General features: G+C 44.1%; 1 protein-coding gene across 1 annotated transcript in view; it reads left to right on the top strand.

Moving 5' to 3' along the window:
- The window catches only part of PTPRA (protein tyrosine phosphatase receptor type A), a 134,884-nt gene that overhangs the window by 6,615 nt on the left and 108,638 nt on the right, over positions 1–19,631 (top strand). The gene's annotated exons all lie outside the window — the stretch shown is intronic.

Below are 19,631 nucleotides of genomic sequence, written 5' to 3'. Positions count from 1 at the left end.
CCTTTGGAAAACCTTTGGCTTGTGAGTGCTGCCCTGTTTTGTTTTTCCCCTTTTTCTTCTATATTACTCCATTTACTGATGCCAGTGGGGATTCTGCGGTCACGTTAACGTGTGTGTCCGAAGCGGTGTTGCACACGTGCAAACGTTTGAGGTGCCATTTGTCCTTCTTGCCATTTTATTACTTATCTGATCTAGTAATTACATATTTTGAACAAGAAAGGGTGTTCGTTACAGTATAGTGCCCAAAATAAGAACCTTTGCAGAATTTATTACTTCTAATACTTTCACTTGAAACAGCAGAGAGAATGCTGATAAGGCTCTTTTTCTAGACCATTGGTTAACCTTGTTAATGCCCCCCCCGCCCACGCACACATTTACACTCTGCACATGTTACTTGCCTATGGATTGGCATAAGCATGGAGGAATTTGAGAGCTTCCAGTTCCTGACTCCTAATTCAGTGGCTAAAGCACTTACCAAGATACTTTTTTAAATAATTCTTTTTTAAAAACATTGTTTTTCAGAGGGTTTTGCCACAAAAATGTGGAACTCTGCCAAGCTTAAGGATACTAAATCTATGTTGTAAGCCGCCCCGAGGCTTCGGCGAATGGGGCGGCATAAAAATGTTTTAATAAATAAATAAATAAATAATAAAGTTGCAACCTTTAAAATGTGAAAGGCTTTGCTAACTAAGTTATGAAGAACTGAAGTTGTTAGGATATGCCGCTAACCTAGAGAAAAATTAGAAAGGGAAGGATGATGGGGCAAAATTACACTAATTTTACTCTTGCCTTGTAAATTTACCTTGCAAAATGATTTGAAGCAGGTGCAGTGTTAGTCTGAAAGCGCTATTTGTGCACTGTGTAGCTTGGTTCGGTTTTCCTTTGCCCATGTTGGTTCTTTTCTTTAAAAGAAAAAAGGTGGGATATAAATTTAATAATAAATATTTTGGGTTTTGAGATTCAAAGCACCAGCAAATGCACTACTGGCCAACACCAAAACCTGGACTGAATTGCAGAGTACACCCAAGCTGTGAATTGGAGTGTATAAGGGGCATGTAACCCCCTTCTAACATAGAATGAATCCCTATTCTGTAATCTGCTCTTTGCTTGACCCAAAATAGTTGCTATTGATACCTTCTCTGCCATGAATTTCTCCAACCTCCTTTTAAAGCCATCCAAATTAGTGGCTATCACTACATCTTGTGAATTCCATAGTTTTAATCATGCACTGTGGGAAGAGGGACTTCCTTTTATCCTCTCACCGACCAACGGAATGGCTGACCCTGGCTTCTGGTATTATACGGGAGGAAGAAAAACGTCTTCCTGTCCACTTTCTCCATACTGTCTGTAACTGTATACACCTCCAGCACATCTCTCCTTTCCTCTTTTCTAAGCTAAACAGTGCCAGATGTTGTAATTTTTCCTTGTGTTTTTCTTGTCCTTTCCCCACAGTACAATATCCATTTTTAGGTGCGGTGACCAGAAACGTCCACAGAATTTACTGTTTCATAAGAGGATGTCTCCTCTTAATGACTGCCAAATTTTGTCAGTCTGTGATGAGTCCAAGTAAACCGTGTCCCTTGAAGGAGGCATCCTTTTGAAGGTGCCTGACATTTAAAAGCGACCATTTTTGCTCTGTGTACGCCTGAGCCCTTCTGCACAGAGGCAAGTGCTCCTGTCTGCAGTTTCTTCCCCACTGTGATAAAGAAGCTGGCGCTGATTCCAACTTGAGATTGGTTAGGAGGGGCAAAAACCCAGTGCAGATGTGCTTGGCTTATTTTTTTTGATGTTCTGAGGGTGTCATCCAGGGATGGAAAAAGTGACAGGAAGGGAGGGATTCTTTGCTCTCTTTCTCATGCTAAATATAGAATGACATTCAAACCTGGGAAAAGCAGATATTGCTGTAAAGAGAATCGTGGCCCATTTTGATGTGTTCAGTTTCTTTGCTTTTTTCCATATGTTTTCACTCTATAGCGGTGCTGATTTGCTGCAAATGGAGAAGGTTGGGCCCTGCTAGGGCCTCTGGAGCTGAACTCAATGCTACAAGCAGCGTTTTCCCCAGTTGGGTGTTTAGATTAGCTATTTCTCTCTCTGGCTTTGGGAAAGTTTGCAGGGAGTAGGCCAGATACTGTGAAAATGTTTGCGAGTTTTCTATTCCTGTCAGGGGATTTCTAGAAGAGAGAGGCATAATGGAATGGGGAGACAGCATGTGTGGATCACTGGAACCTGCTAGGCGCACTGCACAAAACGGACGCCGTGGCAATTTTTTGTTTGCATCAAGAAAAACTTCTGGTCAGTTTTTGTAGGGGGGAGGTGCTAGAAATTTGCAAGTAAAGTAAGTTGCCTTAAATTGCAGAACACAGATAACCCCCCCCCCCCTTTTCAGCTGCATAGTAAAATGATACATGGATTTAAGAGTTAAATCAGCATCTCTCTATTTCACGGTATTAGTTTCCCCCATGTTGCTGTGGGGAAGAAGAGCAACCATGTTTTAATTCCTGTTTTGATCCTGCTCAGTCTGCTTAGGAAATTTGTATTTGGCACATTGAACATGGCAAGGTTTTAATTCAGTGGGAAAGCTGAGTGGCCGAGACTGTGTGCTTTACAACATGGGACTAGGAATGCACATTGTTGGACTTTAATAAGTTTTAATAATAAAACTTCATTTTTTATGCATCTGTGCCTTATTTACCGATTATTGTTCAAAGCAGATGAGGGGGATGTGCATTTTCTGTTCCAGTTATGACATGGCCTTTAAAGGGTTGGTCTGTCTGTCTCTCACTCAGTCATATCTGCATGCTTTCATCTTACATAGGCCTGAATTTTGGCAAGTTTATTGGCCAGTCTGGGATGCTGGGGTTCATGCCTTGTCCCATATCTCCCAATTCTGCCACCAGATCAGCATGTTGCTAACTTGATTCAAGGCATTTTCTCCCACATGAACGCTTTATTTTCTCTATGCGGAGGCAGGTAAAATGTAGTTCCTGAACTGGCACTTTGTAAGTGTTTGTAAAGGTAGCAAAGGATGTCAGTCTAACCCTCTGAAGCTAATGTAAATTTTGCTATTGATCTCAGGGTAGTATAATTTTACTGTCTCTCTTCTGAAGAACTAAGGGTACATGCAAGGGTCTTTCCTCTCCCAGTGTCTCAAAACCTTGTTAGGTGAAGAGATGGAGACTGACTCATAGAGTCCAGCACTGGTAGGTGCATAGGGCAGGGAAGCAGAAAGTGCCGGGGGGCGGGCAGAGGGACGTCACCTGAGGACCCCCACTGTGCCTGTTTCTTGGGTAGGCACAGCTGAATGACCCTGCCCCAGCAGCTCTGGAGTTTTAAGTATCATCTGAACCCACCCAGTGGGTATCACGGATGAGTAGAGATCTGTGCAGAGAATCCTGTTCTGAAGCTTCATCTTCTCCATCAGTGGAAGAGAACCAGGCTGGGTGGGGGGCTGTATTGCTGCCTAGACCCTCTGGGTTGGGTGACTTCAGTGGGTATGGTCACATTGACTGGAGTCATCTGCTGCTCCTCCACCCATTCTAGCTTTTTTCTGTGGTGAGACTGTATGGAGTTGAGCGTCCCTCATGGCACGGAGAAAGCTTCTTGGCTTGTACTAGCTGAACCTCTTGCTTTGCGTGGCGTCCAGTGTCCTGTGAAACAAGTTATTGGGGGGCGGCACTGGGTGCACAGTGCCCCAGCAGACAGATCAGAGATAACTTCTCTGTGCCAGTTTGTTCCAAGGGGCAGGGATAGGATGCCCAGCCCTGACTCTTGCAGGATCTCCAAAAGGCTCTACAAACGGACTGGGAGCTTGGTGTCCTATTAGGTCCACACGCTGGGGTTCTAGACCGCTATATTTATAGACACTTTTTGTACTGCTGTTCATCATACCTGGTTTCAGGATGCTATAATCAGCATAAGGAATCCCAGTTTCTTAGATACATTTGGTTGGTTTCTTTTGCATGTTTTATTTGATTAGTGTACTGTGGAACCACTAACATGTATTAAAACATGTTGAGTAAATTAGATAGCATTACCAGGTTGTAAAGAAATTGGCTCTTGTGTGCAAATTGAATGGCTATGGAGGGAGGACATGATATTTTGGGCCTCCGGTAAAGGGCTTTTGCTCCATATTGGAGAGAAGTTGCCTAGATTTGTCCACAGCTCGCATCAGAAGGCAAGTTTGCTCTTTTTTTTCTTCTGAAGTGGGTCTGTATTTCAGTGCAGGATGGAAGTGCATCAAAGCTATGATCTCCTCTCCTCTTTTCTGATGTTTAATGACCGTATAGTTTCTGCCCTTTACAGTAGTAAAGGGCAGAAATTATATGGATTCTTCCTTGAGTTAAATGCTCTGTAGCATAGTTCTGCACTTACCGGATGATGTAGAGAGCTGCTGTTCTTGCTTCTCCTTTGTTTTCCAAAGTGGAAGCATTCTATAAATGGATCCTTATGAAGCAGATTATGGCGCAAGTCACATGAGTATTAATCCAGTGTAAAATCTCTTTTTATTGTCTGGCAGTGGTGTTGAGTCCTGAGAATATTTGGTAACTCATTGAATCATTAAGAAACTGGCTAGTCCATGCAAGGAACAATTCAAATGGCTTTTGTAAAACTGCTTCATTATATGCAGCCTTGTGCAATAGAAGTGTGCGGGGAAGTTTAATTTTTGAACACCATGGTGTGGTCTTAAATAATCCAACCTTGCTCTACTTCTCTTCTTTGCCATCCTGCTGTCTCTGGCCTGTTCTTCAAGGAAGTGCAGTGCTCTTTGTTATGAACTGTTCTGCTTTGCATGAAAATTTGGGCACTGGGGCAGAGGAATGTGAATGGCAGTGTTATCAACTTTCCCTAGTTACATTTTGTTGTCCAGGAACTGCATTGACATGCATCCTTAACTCCCATTCGGGTGTCTTGTGTCTCACCTGTGAGAACAGAACAAACCTGAGCTGTGATTTTGACTGTATTTGTTCTGCCTGATTGTATACTTGTTTACTTTAATCTAAGCTTTCAGTGAGGTGATGAACCTGTACCCTAAGCTACAGCAGGTCTGATTCAGTAGAGGCTCACATGATTTGAAGTAAAAAAAAAAATCCTGCACATAGAAGGCTAAATATCAGGGAGAAGGCTAGGCTGCTTCTCTATGCCCAGGGCATTTTTATCTTGTATATGAAGGCCAAGTTTTAAGTAAAATAGGAGAGCTGTGATGGATTTCCCTGCCTGTGCTTAAAAATAACGAAATGTGTTTGAGAAGGACTGTGGAGAAGGGAGGAGAGAATAACTTTTCCCGTCGCATGATTTTCCACTCAAGGTTTATGTTTACCCCATAGGCTTGTTCTCCTTTCCCTGACAAGGCAAACAATTTGCGGGATATTGCTCAGGAAAGGATTAATACAGTTCCTCCTCTCCTTGCTTCTCTAAATAAGCGGGCGGCCTCCTGCAACTACCTTTTTTCCCTTCTCGTGTAACTTTTAGTTTGGCCCTTAGAAGGAGGACTTGGAAATGAGTCTATTTTGCTGTGTTCAGCGGAACTTGCTTTTTAGTAGTACATGGTTGGAATAGACGCCGTCAAAGGGGGCTTTCTTGTGGGTTAGCTGTCCTCTAAGCTTAGAAAACTATGCTGCGGAATTCCTGTGTGTGGAAGGCCTCTTGGGGAAGGGTGTGTGTAGGGTTGGGGGGAAAGGTAGGGTTTTTCAAAAAGAGGAAAAACATTTAAATTTAGATAGGTGGCAGCAGGCAGCCCTGGAATAGCCCCCAAAGGGATGCTGGTGACCCTCTGTTACAAGGACAGTGCAGTGACTACCAATAGATACGCTGCATTTTTATTTTGTGTGTGTGCACATCCATCTGTTTTCCAAAAGGAAACTCACCCATCTAATAGCGAGAGCAGTGCTTTGACATGTTGATTCAGTGTTTATCGGTCAGTCAAAGGGCAATATAAAATAACTCCTCCTAGCAGCACTGAAACTCCCCAAATTTTTCCACAGCGGCCTGAGAAGATAAGTAGGTCGCTGCAGTTCAGGAGCAGAAAGATCCAGTGGACTCTCGATGGCTAATTTAATTTGGTACTTAATGGAATTACAACCCTGCAAAACTTGTTAAAAATAGTTTTATAAGTAGCTATGATTGTGGACACTGCATTTTGTAAAGTATCTTGCATTTCACTTGCAGAATGAGGATCAGGAGTTGCATGACACCTACCGTAGAAATAAGTTAAAGGTTTGCTTCTTTTTTTAAAAGTGAAACTTCTGAGGAGAAGCACTGTCAAGCCGTGAGGACAGATATTCACAGCCTGATGACGGTAGATATTCACAACCTGGTGACGGCTTGCGTGCTTCCTCCCAAGGACATAACCGTTGGCTCGTGTTCTAGAGCAGCGGATATCAGAGGCATCCTGCTGCTACTGAACCTGGAGGCTGCATGGGTGTCATGCCCAATAACCATCAACGGCCCTGTCCTCTGTGGGTTTAGCCCCCCTTTAAAGCCATCTAAATTGTGGAAGGTCATCACACTTTGTGGTAGTAAAGCCCATAATTTCACCGCATGGTGCGTGAATTCTGTCTTGAATTTTCCCACCTTTCAGCTTCATCACATGACTCTGGATTCTAGCAGCACAGGAGGCGGGAAATGTGCACAGCACGGACAGCGTCGGTACTCCAGCTAATTTGATGGGTGTTGTGCTGGACGGCTTTGTGTTAGTGGTTGCACCACCCTGTCATGCACACCATAGGTATAGGGTATACGGTAAAGGTATTGCATTAGGAATTTCCTTTTCTCTCTCACATAGCAGTTTTCTTTTCAATCTCTTTCCCAGAATTCCTAATCACATTCATTTTCACATTTTTCCTAACTATATGGGCTAGAAATGTGCCATCTCTTTGAGAGCTCAGATCCTGAGATTAAGAAGGTGCCCCATTTTTTTCCTTTTTTACATCCTATACTGTGTTGTATGATCGCAGCTGTGCAGGTTCCAAGTTCCTGATCGCTTAGTGTACTTTTTAAGCTAACCCGTGTAGTTGACCAAACAGCTGGGGTGAATCTGCCTTTCCAGGCAGCTGCAGTGTGATAGGTCATTCTTGGGGTAGTGGGGATAAGTCAATAACAGGATAAGGAATGCGCTCCCCGGAGAGGTCCGCCTGGCGCCGTTGTTATTTGTTTTTCGGTGCCAGGCCAACTCCCTTTTATTTAAGTTATTTTAATTGTTAATTTATTGATTGTATTTATTGGGTTTTTATGTACATGCCGAGATGTTTCAGCTTTTTTAAGTCTAATTATATAATTGTTTGTTTATCTTGTAAGCCACCCCGAGGCATTTTGCGGATGGGGCGGCATAGAAATGGTTTAAATAAATAAATAAAATAAATAAATAAATAAGGTGAGTTGATAAAAGCATACTTGTACAACTTGAGATTCAGGGAAGCCTTTTCCTGCCAACATTTGTATTTGAACCATGGCACAATCCCTACTAGCATAGCCTGCACATATAGAAAATGCACAACCATAACTATAGCAATGTGTATCCCATTACTTCTGTGCAATAGTTTAAGTAGCTTTAAGCGCATTGATTATATGGAATTTGGTCTTAGGATGTTAGGTTTGTGCATAAATGTGTTTCCTCTGGGCTGGGGCTTTCAGACTTTGCAAATGTTTGTCTGTGGTACGCTTCTGTGTATTGCAAAGGATTCTGGGAAAACAGGGTCATGCAGGGTGTTGGAAAAGATGGCTTTTAGGGTTCACTGTCTGCTATTTTATTTCATAATTTTCGGGTCCACAGACCCATACAGACTCTTCTACCGAGAGGGTGCTCAGACGCTACGGTGTCAGTTACCCCCTGTTCTAGAAACTGCCTAGATCTTCCACAGGACTGCCAGCCGTATCAGCTGCAAACCTCCTTAGCACTCTCTGGAAACCATTGGGATCCATTAGACTCTGGGGGTGGGCCCTCTTAATAAGATCTCCGTCTTTGCAGAGGGGAAACCCACCTCCAGGTGGTGATCTGACCATAGCAAAAGTACTGAATCAAAGATCTACCCCCCCCTTCAGATTTTCATTACCATGATCCCCTGAAAAAACAAGGTCAGAATATACCCCGTTGTGTGTGTTGGGTGAGTCCCATGGTTGTCAATGGGAGTGTGAAATTCTGAGCTGTCCTGGCCAAGACAGCCTGGATGTTGACATTCCCCCAAACCAACAGCCCGGGGACCTCAGCTGTGCATCTAAGACCATCTCCGCAGCTGAGGTGGAGAGTGTTGAGCGGTGGGGTGGCCGGCACACCAGCAGAATCCCTAGTCTGTTGCAGTGGCCCAACGCAAGAGGCAAATGTTCAGACTAGTAGCAGACACAGAGGGAGCATTCTCAGAATCCAAGGCAGCCCCCTCCCTGCCTTTCCTTCCCGCTTGAGACTGCCTCCTCCTGTTCACCCACCCAGGTCTCAGAGATGCCAGATCAGCTGTCGCATCCGCATTTGGAACCTGCCTGGCATTTAAAAGCAATAGCCAGAAGCCCAAAGACAGGCTGAAAAGGCAGCCTCCAAGCCTGTGGATGCTGAGGCCTGGAATGGAGTAGAGTCCTTAACCTCCAGGGCCATGTTCTCCTTACCTGGCTAGCCTTCCCATGCCAATCTCCCTCTGCCCATTGCTGCACTCCCCATTCTTCCCATATTGGCCCCATATTCTCACTCCCAAGCACATATTCAGGCCGTAAGAAGGCAACCAAGATTCCTGCTGATCAAGGTCCTGCTTTCAAGGTCCTGAGTTGTTGAGGGGGAAGTTGCATTGTGCCTGCAGGCCTTGAGTGACAGGGGAGGAGCCCTTTGGCTCACACATCCAGTAAGCTGCAGGCCTGAGATAACTTCAGGTAGTGTGGCAGAAACAAACACTCACCACGGGTCCCCAGTTGACTCCGTTCTCCCCTTCAGGCTCCCAGGTAGATCTGCTTTCCTCAAGTTTTTCAGATATATAGCTGTAATGCTTTGCCGAACTGTAGATGAGGTGGGTCTTCAGAAAATGCCTCGCAGTGGACCGGAGGAGACTAACTCTGGTCCATCTACACAACTGCATGTATGGATTGTATATTTCTGTGTGTTTAACTTCCCAGAGCAGGTTTGTGTCCCAGCCTAAGGAGAGAAGCTGATACAGTGCCTGTAACAAAACAACTTGACTCCTTGCTTTTGAGGATTCCCTCTGGATTTAATTTTATACTGAGATTCCACTAAACTATTTAAATTCTATGCTGTTTTCCATGAGTATGTGAAATACAGCCTTTAATTCTGAGAATAATGAAATCTTTAAAATGGAGCTCTGTCTGAGTGATGGGCTTTTTCAGATTGTGACACACACAACCATATATAACATGGCAGTTAAAAATTGCCATTTTCCTTGCCAAACCCCACTTTTAAAAGAACCCAGAGCTTTGGCAACTAGCTGTCAAAATTCCTTTTCCCCAGAAAAAAGGGCCCACATTTTTATACTTTCCCGAGCACTTACAAGCCCAGGATAAATTGCAAAATGTGCACCAGATTAGGGGCTAAAGACTAGGGTTTAAAAAGATGATGATTTTTTGTGCAAAGGGGTTGCATATCCCCCTCAGACCTTTCTTCCCTGCAAAGATCACTCATGCCCTTGTTTCTCCCGGCAGCTTATCTGTTGTCTTCTGGGCTGTGTCCAGGGAGGATGGATGCCTGCTGAACCATGGCAGCTGGCGCACCCCAGGACATGGCCCCAAAGGAAGCTTCGAATCATCCAAGTCATGCAACTGAGAGAGATTGCAGTAGAGTCTTTGCACCCCTTAAAAAGAACAACAACGACAATGAAATGCTTTTTGGCACTGGATTTCTTTCTGCTTGTTTGTTTTAAGTTTGGCCACTGAAGCAGCTCCTCCAGGAGACTGCCCAGAGGCGTCAAAATGGGAATTGCTCGAGCAGTGGTTTTTGATCACCGTGAGGAGCAGAGGAGCCAGCAGCAGCTGCCCTCGGATGCCTCACAGCAAGAGCAAGAAGGGATTCTATGGGATCAGTTGTCCAGCTGTGAATGACACGGTCACCTGTACAGCAACATTGGAGCAGCCCGTGGGTTGTTGCAGTGGCTTCTCACCCCTCAAAGAAGTCACCTTGGGGAAATCAGAGGGTTCCCAAGTTGTGTCTACCGGGGTATTTTTTTCAAGGTGTCCACCCAAAAAAACTTAGGAAATGTATCAGGAAATAGAGGACTTGGAATATTTACATGCATGAGGGATCATTCTGCCTTTTATTTGTGTAGCAGCTCTCGTCATTCAGAATATTTTGTCAAGCAGCATACGGCATCACAGTCCATGCACAGAACCCTCTTCCTCTGGCAGGTGTCGTAGTCTTTCTGGTTCTGACTCTATGACTTGTGCCACTGGGATACTTTTGTGCATACTTTATACTTCCCTTTACACTGTGTGTTTGTGGTCCTTTTATGCTACCTGTAGTTACAATACACGCTCAGTAAGAGATGCTAGGACATGGCATTATCTGGCGCAGAAGGCAAAACAAGATCTTTGGAGCGGGACCCACAGGGGATGCTTGCTTCTAAATGAGGCTTTTGAGTACACGCGTACAAGTGATGCTGAAGACCAGGCAGTAAAATTCTTGGTATTGCCTTTTTAGTGTTTCTCAGCAGGTATGCATGAAACCAAGCATTCTGTTCCGGATGTCTTTAAACGAGTGTCTTATTTCTAAAATTGTATCATCAGATTCTCTGGTAAGCATCGGTTTCTCTGCCCTACCTGTCATTGAGCTGGATGGCTGCTTCTTGATTACAGGATGCAGCAACCCAACAGTTGGTAGGAAACATGGAGTCTTCTGCTGTCGCAAGCTGTGCTGAACTTTCAGAAAAGCCATTCACCCATCTGCGAGTTATTCCTGCTAATTATTCGTTTTGAAAACAGCCCTGTTGAACGTGTAAGAGTAATTGTAGGTCTGACACTACGAGGCTTTACAAGCTGCCTGTATTGGGTAATTATACCGCATCAGAAACCTCCCTGCTTGGAACCATCCATTTCCATTTCCTTTCTTCCCCACAAATGAATGGGAATGAGCCAGATAAACTTAGGTTTCCAGATTTTTCCTGCCCCCCAAACCCATAATTGGTTTATGGGTTAAAAAAATCAGAACTTGCTCAGACAATTATTTTCTTTAGGTGGACTAGTCTGGCTGATCTCTTAATAGTTTGGTTGCCTTTTCCAGAATATTTGGAGGTTCCCAAAATGACCTATCCTAAACCTAGGAAATGTTCTTTCATTACGCATTTGAGATGTCATGGCTGCTTTGGTGTGATTCTGCTCTGTATTTCTTGTATTAAATCTCAAATCAGAAGGAGAGTTTTAGTGGATTATATCACTTTTTTCTTTTGTTAAGGTATTTGTGAATTTTTGAATATGTTTTTCTGCTTTGTGGTTTTGTTGTCCATCTTACTTCTAGATGCCTGGCAAAATCCATCCTGTGTTCTCAAGCTTTTAATAGGATTTAATTGCTCTTTATGGTATTAGTTTCCCCCTTGCTATTGCATTGATTAGTTGCATTGTTTTAATCTTCCATTTTATTTTTAAATTATATTTACTGTTAGATACCTTGAGTCAATAAGACAGGAAATAAAGACAAACACAGCATCTCTTCTCCTCCCTCCAGCAAATAGTAGTTGAGGGGGGGCGGGATTGAATGGGAAGAAAAAGGTAAACATTCTCTTCCCTAGCACCACTTCTTTAATCAAATTTGCAACCTCAAGCAGCTACTTGAAAAGAGAAAAAAAACGCAGATAATTGGTTATTGTGGCATTTTGGTTGTCTTAATAGGGTTTGGCATAATTGAGAATATTTACCCCCAAATTCTGAAGAAAAGTGTAGGCTCTTGATTGTAAGTCTCCTGTGTTACTGCTAAATTAATACTAAAGCTGCAATTGTATACATGCATATTCCAGATAAGTCTCACTGGGTAAAATGGCACCTAACCTCATGTAAACAAGTCCTTTTCCTGCTAATTTTGACTTCCTGTGAAGTATCCTGATGAGGCAAACAGGAAGGAAGGAGTTGGCTTGCACATTTTGGCTGCAAGGCATTTTTATTTATTTGTAAATTTTTTATTTCCACTTCAAAGTTCAGGCTCTTTCTCATTAATCCGTGGGAGTTTTTCATGGGGAGAGAAGGTTTACACAACCAATATTTCACACAATATGGTCAACCCCTGGGGAATTTTAACCCAGCCCTGTGGTTAAAATTCCTCAGAGCCTGGTGGATAATTGGGCGCCTTTGCCTGCCTCCCCCGCATGTCCTCCAGTATCCCAGAGGATGCTGTGGGAGCACGAGCCACAGATATCCGTGGTGCACTTTTATTTAAAGTGCCTTTGTATTGTCCACTTTTGGGAGAATGAGGACAGCCCAAGACCCACGCAAATGACCCCCAAACTTTCCACAACACCCACTTTAAAAAAAAGGTTAGTAATGGGGCTGCATGGTTGCAGTTTAGCTTGGATGCATGTTTCTGTGGACACTGTGCCAAGGTTGGGGGCGCGTGGCTTGTATCATCCAGACCTGGGTAATATGCCTTAGTGAAGGAGGAAACAACCCTCAAATAGCCAATGGGTGCTGTAAGGGCAGTTCCCCCTCAAATACACCACATTGCCCAGGTGCAACAACACAACAAGCCTCACCCAGGTGGGTAGTTAGAGTGATGGTGACTAGCATGTGCTGCCAGTTTAAATAAGCTACTTTTAAAATGGTGCAACCTGGCCCGGCATCTGATCGCCTGCGTTCCTTTCTCTGTGAAAGAGGCTTGGCTTCCTGCTAGGAAGAGCTGCCTTCACTTGGCATGGCAGACGGACAGAGCAGATGTTCTCTGAAGTGAAGCCCCATATGTGTAGAGGAAAGAAGGTGCTCTGCGCCTCCTGTCGAAATCCACGGGAAGCTGAAAACACTTGTGTTTCCTGTGTGGCTCCCCTTTACACTTGTCCAACTTCTTCAAGTACTGCAGCTTCCTATATGGTGTGGCTCATAAAGGACAGAATGTTCTGCTCTGCTTTTTAAAATACTAAGATGCTTACTCTTGCCTTGCCTTTAAGCTTAACGATATACCTCCACCCCAGATCTTGCTCATGGCTGATATTTTAAAGGGGTTTTCGGCTCCCCTGTGCAGTGAGTGCATGAGCTCTGACCTAGAATGAATGCTGAATGTATCTGTGTGGATTGAAATAACTTGACCTACTGAGAATTGGTGCTGGAGTATTAAAAGGGAGGATCTGGGAAGGATCTGGCTGTGTAAGGGTTGGCCTGCCCTGGGTGAGCTCTCTGTCCCAGCTGTTTGCACAACTGAAAAAGCAGATCTTGTGGCAAGAGTGTGTTCCTGGGGGGATATTCACCCCTGCCTTCTTGAAGTTGCTCACCTCTGTGGTCAGTGAAGACATTTTCCTAACGCATGGATCTCTTTCGTCCTGCCTGCTCATGTGGTAGTTGCACTAGCATTTTGACTCGGGATTGACACACAATTTACACTAGACTTTTCCCCCATCACAGTTGCATTTGTGCTCAGTAATAGCTTGAATCATTGCAGCAAAAAAGTTTTGCTTGGAAAAATGTAAAACAGAGAAGATGATGAAAACTATTTTATGTATGGGCAGAAATTGCCGGCTGGAAAAGCAGAGTCACAACAGTGTTCCCTCCTTCCTTCCACCCCTTTTGAACTTTAGAGGTATATGGATCATCCGTGACTTTACATTCTCTCATTTCTCTATCTTGAAGGGCCTTAACTACTCCTCTAAGGTATGCGCAGAAGGGCAAAGCTTTTCCAAAACTGTCCCTCCAGAATCCATGGACTTCCTCAGCAGGGTCCTGCCGAGCAAACTAAGCCAAGAGGAAATCCTGGTCAGGAGCAGCTGCAGGATGTGAAAGGGGGGGTGCAGTGATGGGGCCCCCGGCTGCCATTCCTGGTGAGCATCCTCCAAGTGCTTAGTGCACTCATCAGGAACTGGGACTCTGGGCGGATTTTCTGCACCAAACAGATTCCTCTTACAACCCTAGTGTACACAGTGAATGTTGACCCCTCCAACCCAGACTCCACTGCCCAAATGTTAGTGCCTCTCCAGTTACTACAGGCAGCTGTGGACCAGTGTGGGATTTGTGGTTCTTGCTGTGAGGCTCTGACAGAACCTACTAGGAGGCCATGGAAGTTGCTTCATTCCCTTGGACACTTCCTGTGATCTTAGTTGTTCCTCACAGAACCACCCTGCAGAGCATTTTAAATTGCTGTCTGCACTTGAAAGTGCAAATGATGTAGCAATGAAATGATCGCTGTGTTGAATGCAACCCTAGAAACAGTCAGAGGGAATCTGTGGCAGGGAAAACTGCTGTAGTGTTTTGGTAGCTAGCTCCTTTTGAGTTGTAGTTCTAAAGGCATGAAACACGTGGTTGCAGATAAAAAGACAAGCGTCTCTTCCTGCGCCAGCCCTGTTCTTGTCTTGGTATGGGCTCACCTTCTCTGCGTGCTTCAGTGAAATAAGTACTGTGTATCACTTCCACATCTGTTGGCACTGAGATAATTGAAGCAATGCCTGCCTGTGTGTATGTGTCCCGTGGAGTATCTCTTTTGCTTGTGTGTGGGAATCCCTTGTTCTAGGAATGAGACAGCCCTCTGCTATCTTAGCCACACATTCGGTATTTACCAGAAGTTCGAGCAGCCTGGAGATTTCTGTTTGAATGCCCTGTCCAAAAACTTCTATGAGAAGGCATTACTTATCCATACACCTTCCTTCCTTTTTAGTTAGTTACTCATCATTTTAATAGCTATATATGCCATATCCAAGAAAGACCTCTAAGCAGTTTTGTGAGTGTTACAAGAGTAGGTTTTCCCCAACATTACTTCTGTTTTAGAAAGCAGAGCATAGAGAATTCTGAAATAGTATTTGATGACATAACTGAAAATGTCTAGGAATAGGGCATGTGCATCTGGAGCACCGCTTACCATACACTTCCATTCCTTCCCCACTTCCCACTCCGGTGTTTCCTCCTTGCTCTCATTCAGGCCTTTTCCTTGCTTTGTATCTGCTGCTGCACAAACCAGCATGCATTGCCAAATAGTGTGCCAGCATGTTGCCACCGTTGCACTGCCCTCCGATTGCTTGATCTTGTGTGCACCATTAATAAGAACAGGTTATGGGAAGTCTTGTCATTCCCAGGGCTTAGTATCTAAACTCCAGTGAAGGTGATTCTAAACACAGATACACAACTCCTAAGATAAACACATGTTGTGCTGAAAAATAAATTGCTGTACTTTTGCTAGGGCAGGACTCTGAAATGGAGTATCGATGTGGCATCAGCTGAGTAGGGTTCTAATCCTGCAATGATTATTTGGGTGTGGTAAAGGCTGGAATAATTTTCATTTTCTGAGATAGGTATCACATCCTGTGTTCTGAGTGATGGAAAAAAAATGTTTGTTTTAAGAACCAGGAAGTGGTTTCTTTTCAGCAGAGCTGTGCAGCTCTGCACTGTGGCTGATTAAAGGGGCAGTTGTGGCTAAGTTTGCATGATATGACTACCCACCTTGACAATAAGCAATGATGAGTTGGTTTTTTGAAGCACCCACAGCAAGCCCAACAGATGACTGGGTTCACTGTGAGTATTTCATTTGCGCATGCCTTTCCCTCTTATTCCTCCAGGTGGTTTCCTGGGGACACCATGAGGTGGAACGGGTCTCTTCTCTCTGATTAGCCACACAATTGTGAACTGATTTCAGTGCAGGGCACCTGTCCCTGTTGTGCAGTGTTCAAGCTCTGGAGAGGCAACTTCTGACAGAAGGATTATAAAGAGTCTTGTCCCTGCAAGGCAAACAGAGCTCTTGTCCCAAAGCGGAATGGGCAGGACAGGGTTAGGGTTAGGGGAGCTGATCAGCCCCCTTGCCTCCTGGGGCACCTCAAGGGTGAGGCAGTGATGCTGCTGAGTGTTGCAGGAGCTTCTTCCTCCTGTTCAAGAGGTCTTATCTGATAGGAGGCAGGGGCGGTCACTGCCCCGGGCATGGGAAGTGGATTCCTGCTGGTGGCTGGAGAGGTCTGTTTTGGAGCCAGCTGGAAGCATGGCTGCTCCGCACCACCGCAGGAGAGAGAGAACTTCTGACAGTAGCCCCCAAATGCTGCTTGGGCACTTTGGAGTCTGCTGTCTTTGGATGTTTGGAAAAAACAATGTACCCTGGCTGACCCTGATTTTACTCACATGACATGGTCATGATAACAAGCCATGGTCTGTTCCTCGAGGATTACTGTATTTGGCTGTTGGCTGTCATTTTATTGATTTCATAGCTGTCTTTTTATTGATTCTCACTATTGTTCCCCAATACTTACACTCCGGGAAGATTTCTCTACCCTCCCTCAAATAATTAACATGAGCACAGCCTAGTGTCAGGACATGTGCTTGCATGCAGTAGGTCATGGGCTTAGTCTTTGCATCTCTGTTTAAAAGTAGGTAGCTGCTGGGAATAGCTGTTTTCTGCCTGAGACTGAAAGAGCAGCTGCCCATCTGCGTGTAATACTGGACTGGATGGGCAGTTAGTATGACTTGATATAAGGCATTTCCCAGGTTCCAAACGCACAGCAAAAACGAATGATTTCTTTGTGGAACTCGCTTATATGCTGTCCAGGGCAATGATGGAAAGATGACAGGAGTGATTGAGCACAGAGGAAATCTTTCTAGAAAATTCCATACATTCAGGATGATCCGTGGCAGTGATAATTACATTATCATGATGTTTGTGTGAACTTCCTCCCCTGCCACTGTTTTGTACCAACAAGAGTTCCTTCTGTTTTCTCTCTGATAAAGTTGAGGGCCGAATGCCATTTCCAAGTCCGCACAAACTAACTTTCATTCCCTTTTAACCACAGTGTTGATCATTTCTATTTTCAGCTTTTATTATTTTTCTTTTTGCTAGCTGCCAAGAAGGGCATATTAGGTATTTCCAAAGTACTAATTCATTAGAACTTGTAATGGGAAATTGTATGTTTTAGAAGTGGCTAGGTAGTTCTTAAAAGGGGAATTACAGTGGGAAGGGGTAGCCTGGTGGTGGTGGTGGAGTTGGGGAGAAAAGTGAAGCCCCACTAGCAGAATTCCCTTTTTGTTTCTAAGGTTATTTGTACTCCTGCATTGGCTTGGATTTCTCTGGGTTGGAATGTTCTCTTCCTGAGAGGAAACAGCTAAATTTATTCTGACCAATGAGGCTCCCTGCGGGTTGAAGAGCACCTTTTTTTTCCAAATCTGGACTATTTGCAACAGCTCAGGATTCTGTTTACCATACTAAGGAACTTTTGAGGGTTTGTTCCACCTTCTGTTTGCTCTTAGAATGAAATTCTTTCAGTTCTCAACTTTTAATCTTTCTAGCTCCATATGAGAAACCAAGCTGTTGTCCACTGATTTTGAAAGTATAAGCTCCGAGAGTTCATAATATTCACCTTATTAAAATGGCCACAGAATATTTCTCCACTTCTCAGTACACTGCAGTCATCCACATTTTAGCCAAGGCTCCTTACATTCCTCTTTACAACCCCCTTATAATGTGTGTGTCATATTAGTTTGATACATGTGTAGTATCGCAAGTAGACATTTTCAGTAGCAACTTTCCCAGTGTGCTTTATTTGACCTGATTTTCTTGAAAGAGTGCTAGTTTTTGGGAGGGCATAAAATTACAAGTTTCTGTGGGTTTCAGAATTGTGGTTCTTGTATGTGATCTCTGCACATTTAAATCTGGAGTGTAGACATAAAGTTATTCATGTGCTCTGATTCCTTTGCTTGGTTAGCCCTGACAAATACTGACTTAGCTCTTTAAATAGGGAGGAAGACTTCCCAGGTAAGTCTCCTCAACATCTTCTGGCAACTTGCTGCTATGAACTTGCATTTCCATGGTATGCAGTTCTGAGATCCCAATGTTACGAGTGCATGCTAGACTTTGCCCTGTCCCATGGCTTTAATGCTGTGGTGTGTTCTGGTTGTGGGCATGACAGCCTGTATTAGGATTCTCGCCTCTAACCCCACTGCTATTGCACGTGGCACCATTGTGACATTGTAGTGTTGCAAGAGTGTCCTAGGTGTTAACAGCTTATGTTTAGTGTTGAAATTTTCCGTATTCAGAGACACCAAATCTATGCAAGTTTTTGCATAGGGACAGCAGCACAGATGGAACTTTCCTGTCCTGAGCTGTTGCATTGGAGCAGCATTTCAGTTTGTTATACTTAATTAACATAGCATCCCTTCTCTGTGTGACCCTGTCTATACCCTGACTTGCATGGTAAACTTTTGCCAAGTGCCAAAGAAAACCTGATCCAAGAGTGTAAATCAGATAGTGAGATTGGTAGCAAATGCCTAGGGAACATAAGTAGGTTGAGGGCGGCTCTCTGGGTGATGATTTCAAAATTTGTGTTAAATTGATTCTCTTGGCACATTTGAATCTTGTGTGACCCATCTGGAAAACTGAATTAAGGCAGGGCTAAAAGAAGCTGCCTTTTTCCATCCTTCCTGTGGTTAGAAGTGTGGCATTCAAAAGGAGGGGACATGCATGAAGAGAGGTTTATTGCCTTCTGTTGAGCAATGACTAGTTGATAGCTCATTAGAGCATGGAGAGGCATTCTTGGAAAGTGTTGGTTGCATGCATGGGCAGTGTCTTAATGAAGTCAGTGTAGGGAGGAGTGGGGCAGAAAGCAAATTACCTTATGCTCCATTTCTGCTTCGTTAACTAGACATGCAATCAAAGGCAGCAGGTTTTTCTTCCTCTTTTCAGATCAATTCTTGCAATTCTCTGTTCATGCTTAAATTTCTAGGCATTGCAGTGGCATGTACTACCTGTGGCTTATTTTTATTCGACAAGCTTGTTTCTCACTGTTGAAGAGGCAGCATGCTGTTTGGCTGTAAGAGGGACAATTAGCCGTTCACTGAATGCTTGCTTGGACTATGGCAAAAAGTTTTCTGCAAAGTCTTATCCTAGTTGGGGAAAGCAAACTTTGCTTGTTTTTCTTGGCATAGACTTCAAAAAGTATTAAGTATCTCTGGTAAATCATATATTGGGAAGCAGAATTGAGACTAGGAAGCAGTGGGTGACTGAGGAGAAGACTCAGTGACAGGACTTGCATAATCAGAGAAGGAAAAGAAGCCACTATGGCTTTTCCCACCACGACCTTTCCATGATTACCTGTGCCAGGCATGAGTTGCCATGTGGTCCAGACCCAGTGAGGGGGAGTGGCGAGCATGCATTCAGATCACACTAGAGCAGGCCATGGATTGTGAGTGGTTCGGAAGTTACCCCTGCTGCCCACCTTGCTGGGTTCAGACAAGGGAGGGACCCATGTCTGGTGTTGGTAATTATGGAAATGGGGCAGCATTCAACAGGCATGTATGGGGCCACCTGACTGCTAATCTGGCCAGAGTTACTGTTAAAGGAGTACCATGCTTGGTCTTATGCAAGTATTATGTAGACTCTCTTTGGGTTCTCAGGGTGCATACAGTTTCACATTTCTGTCCATAACAGTAAGGACTGGAATCCTGCCTGTTTTAATAGTGAATGCTCAGATTTCTTGGAATTTGTATCAGTAGTTTCCAACTTTGAGTCCCCAGATATTAGAATAGAACTTGCATTATCCCTGGCCATCAGACATACT

The sequence above is a fragment of the Varanus komodoensis genome, unplaced genomic scaffold (genome assembly GCF_004798865.1).
Source record: "Varanus komodoensis strain SLA01 unplaced genomic scaffold, ASM479886v1 scaffold2, whole genome shotgun sequence".
NCBI classification, from domain to species: domain Eukaryota; kingdom Metazoa; phylum Chordata; class Lepidosauria; order Squamata; family Varanidae; genus Varanus; species Varanus komodoensis.
This window is presented reverse-complemented; position numbering and strand designations above follow the sequence as displayed.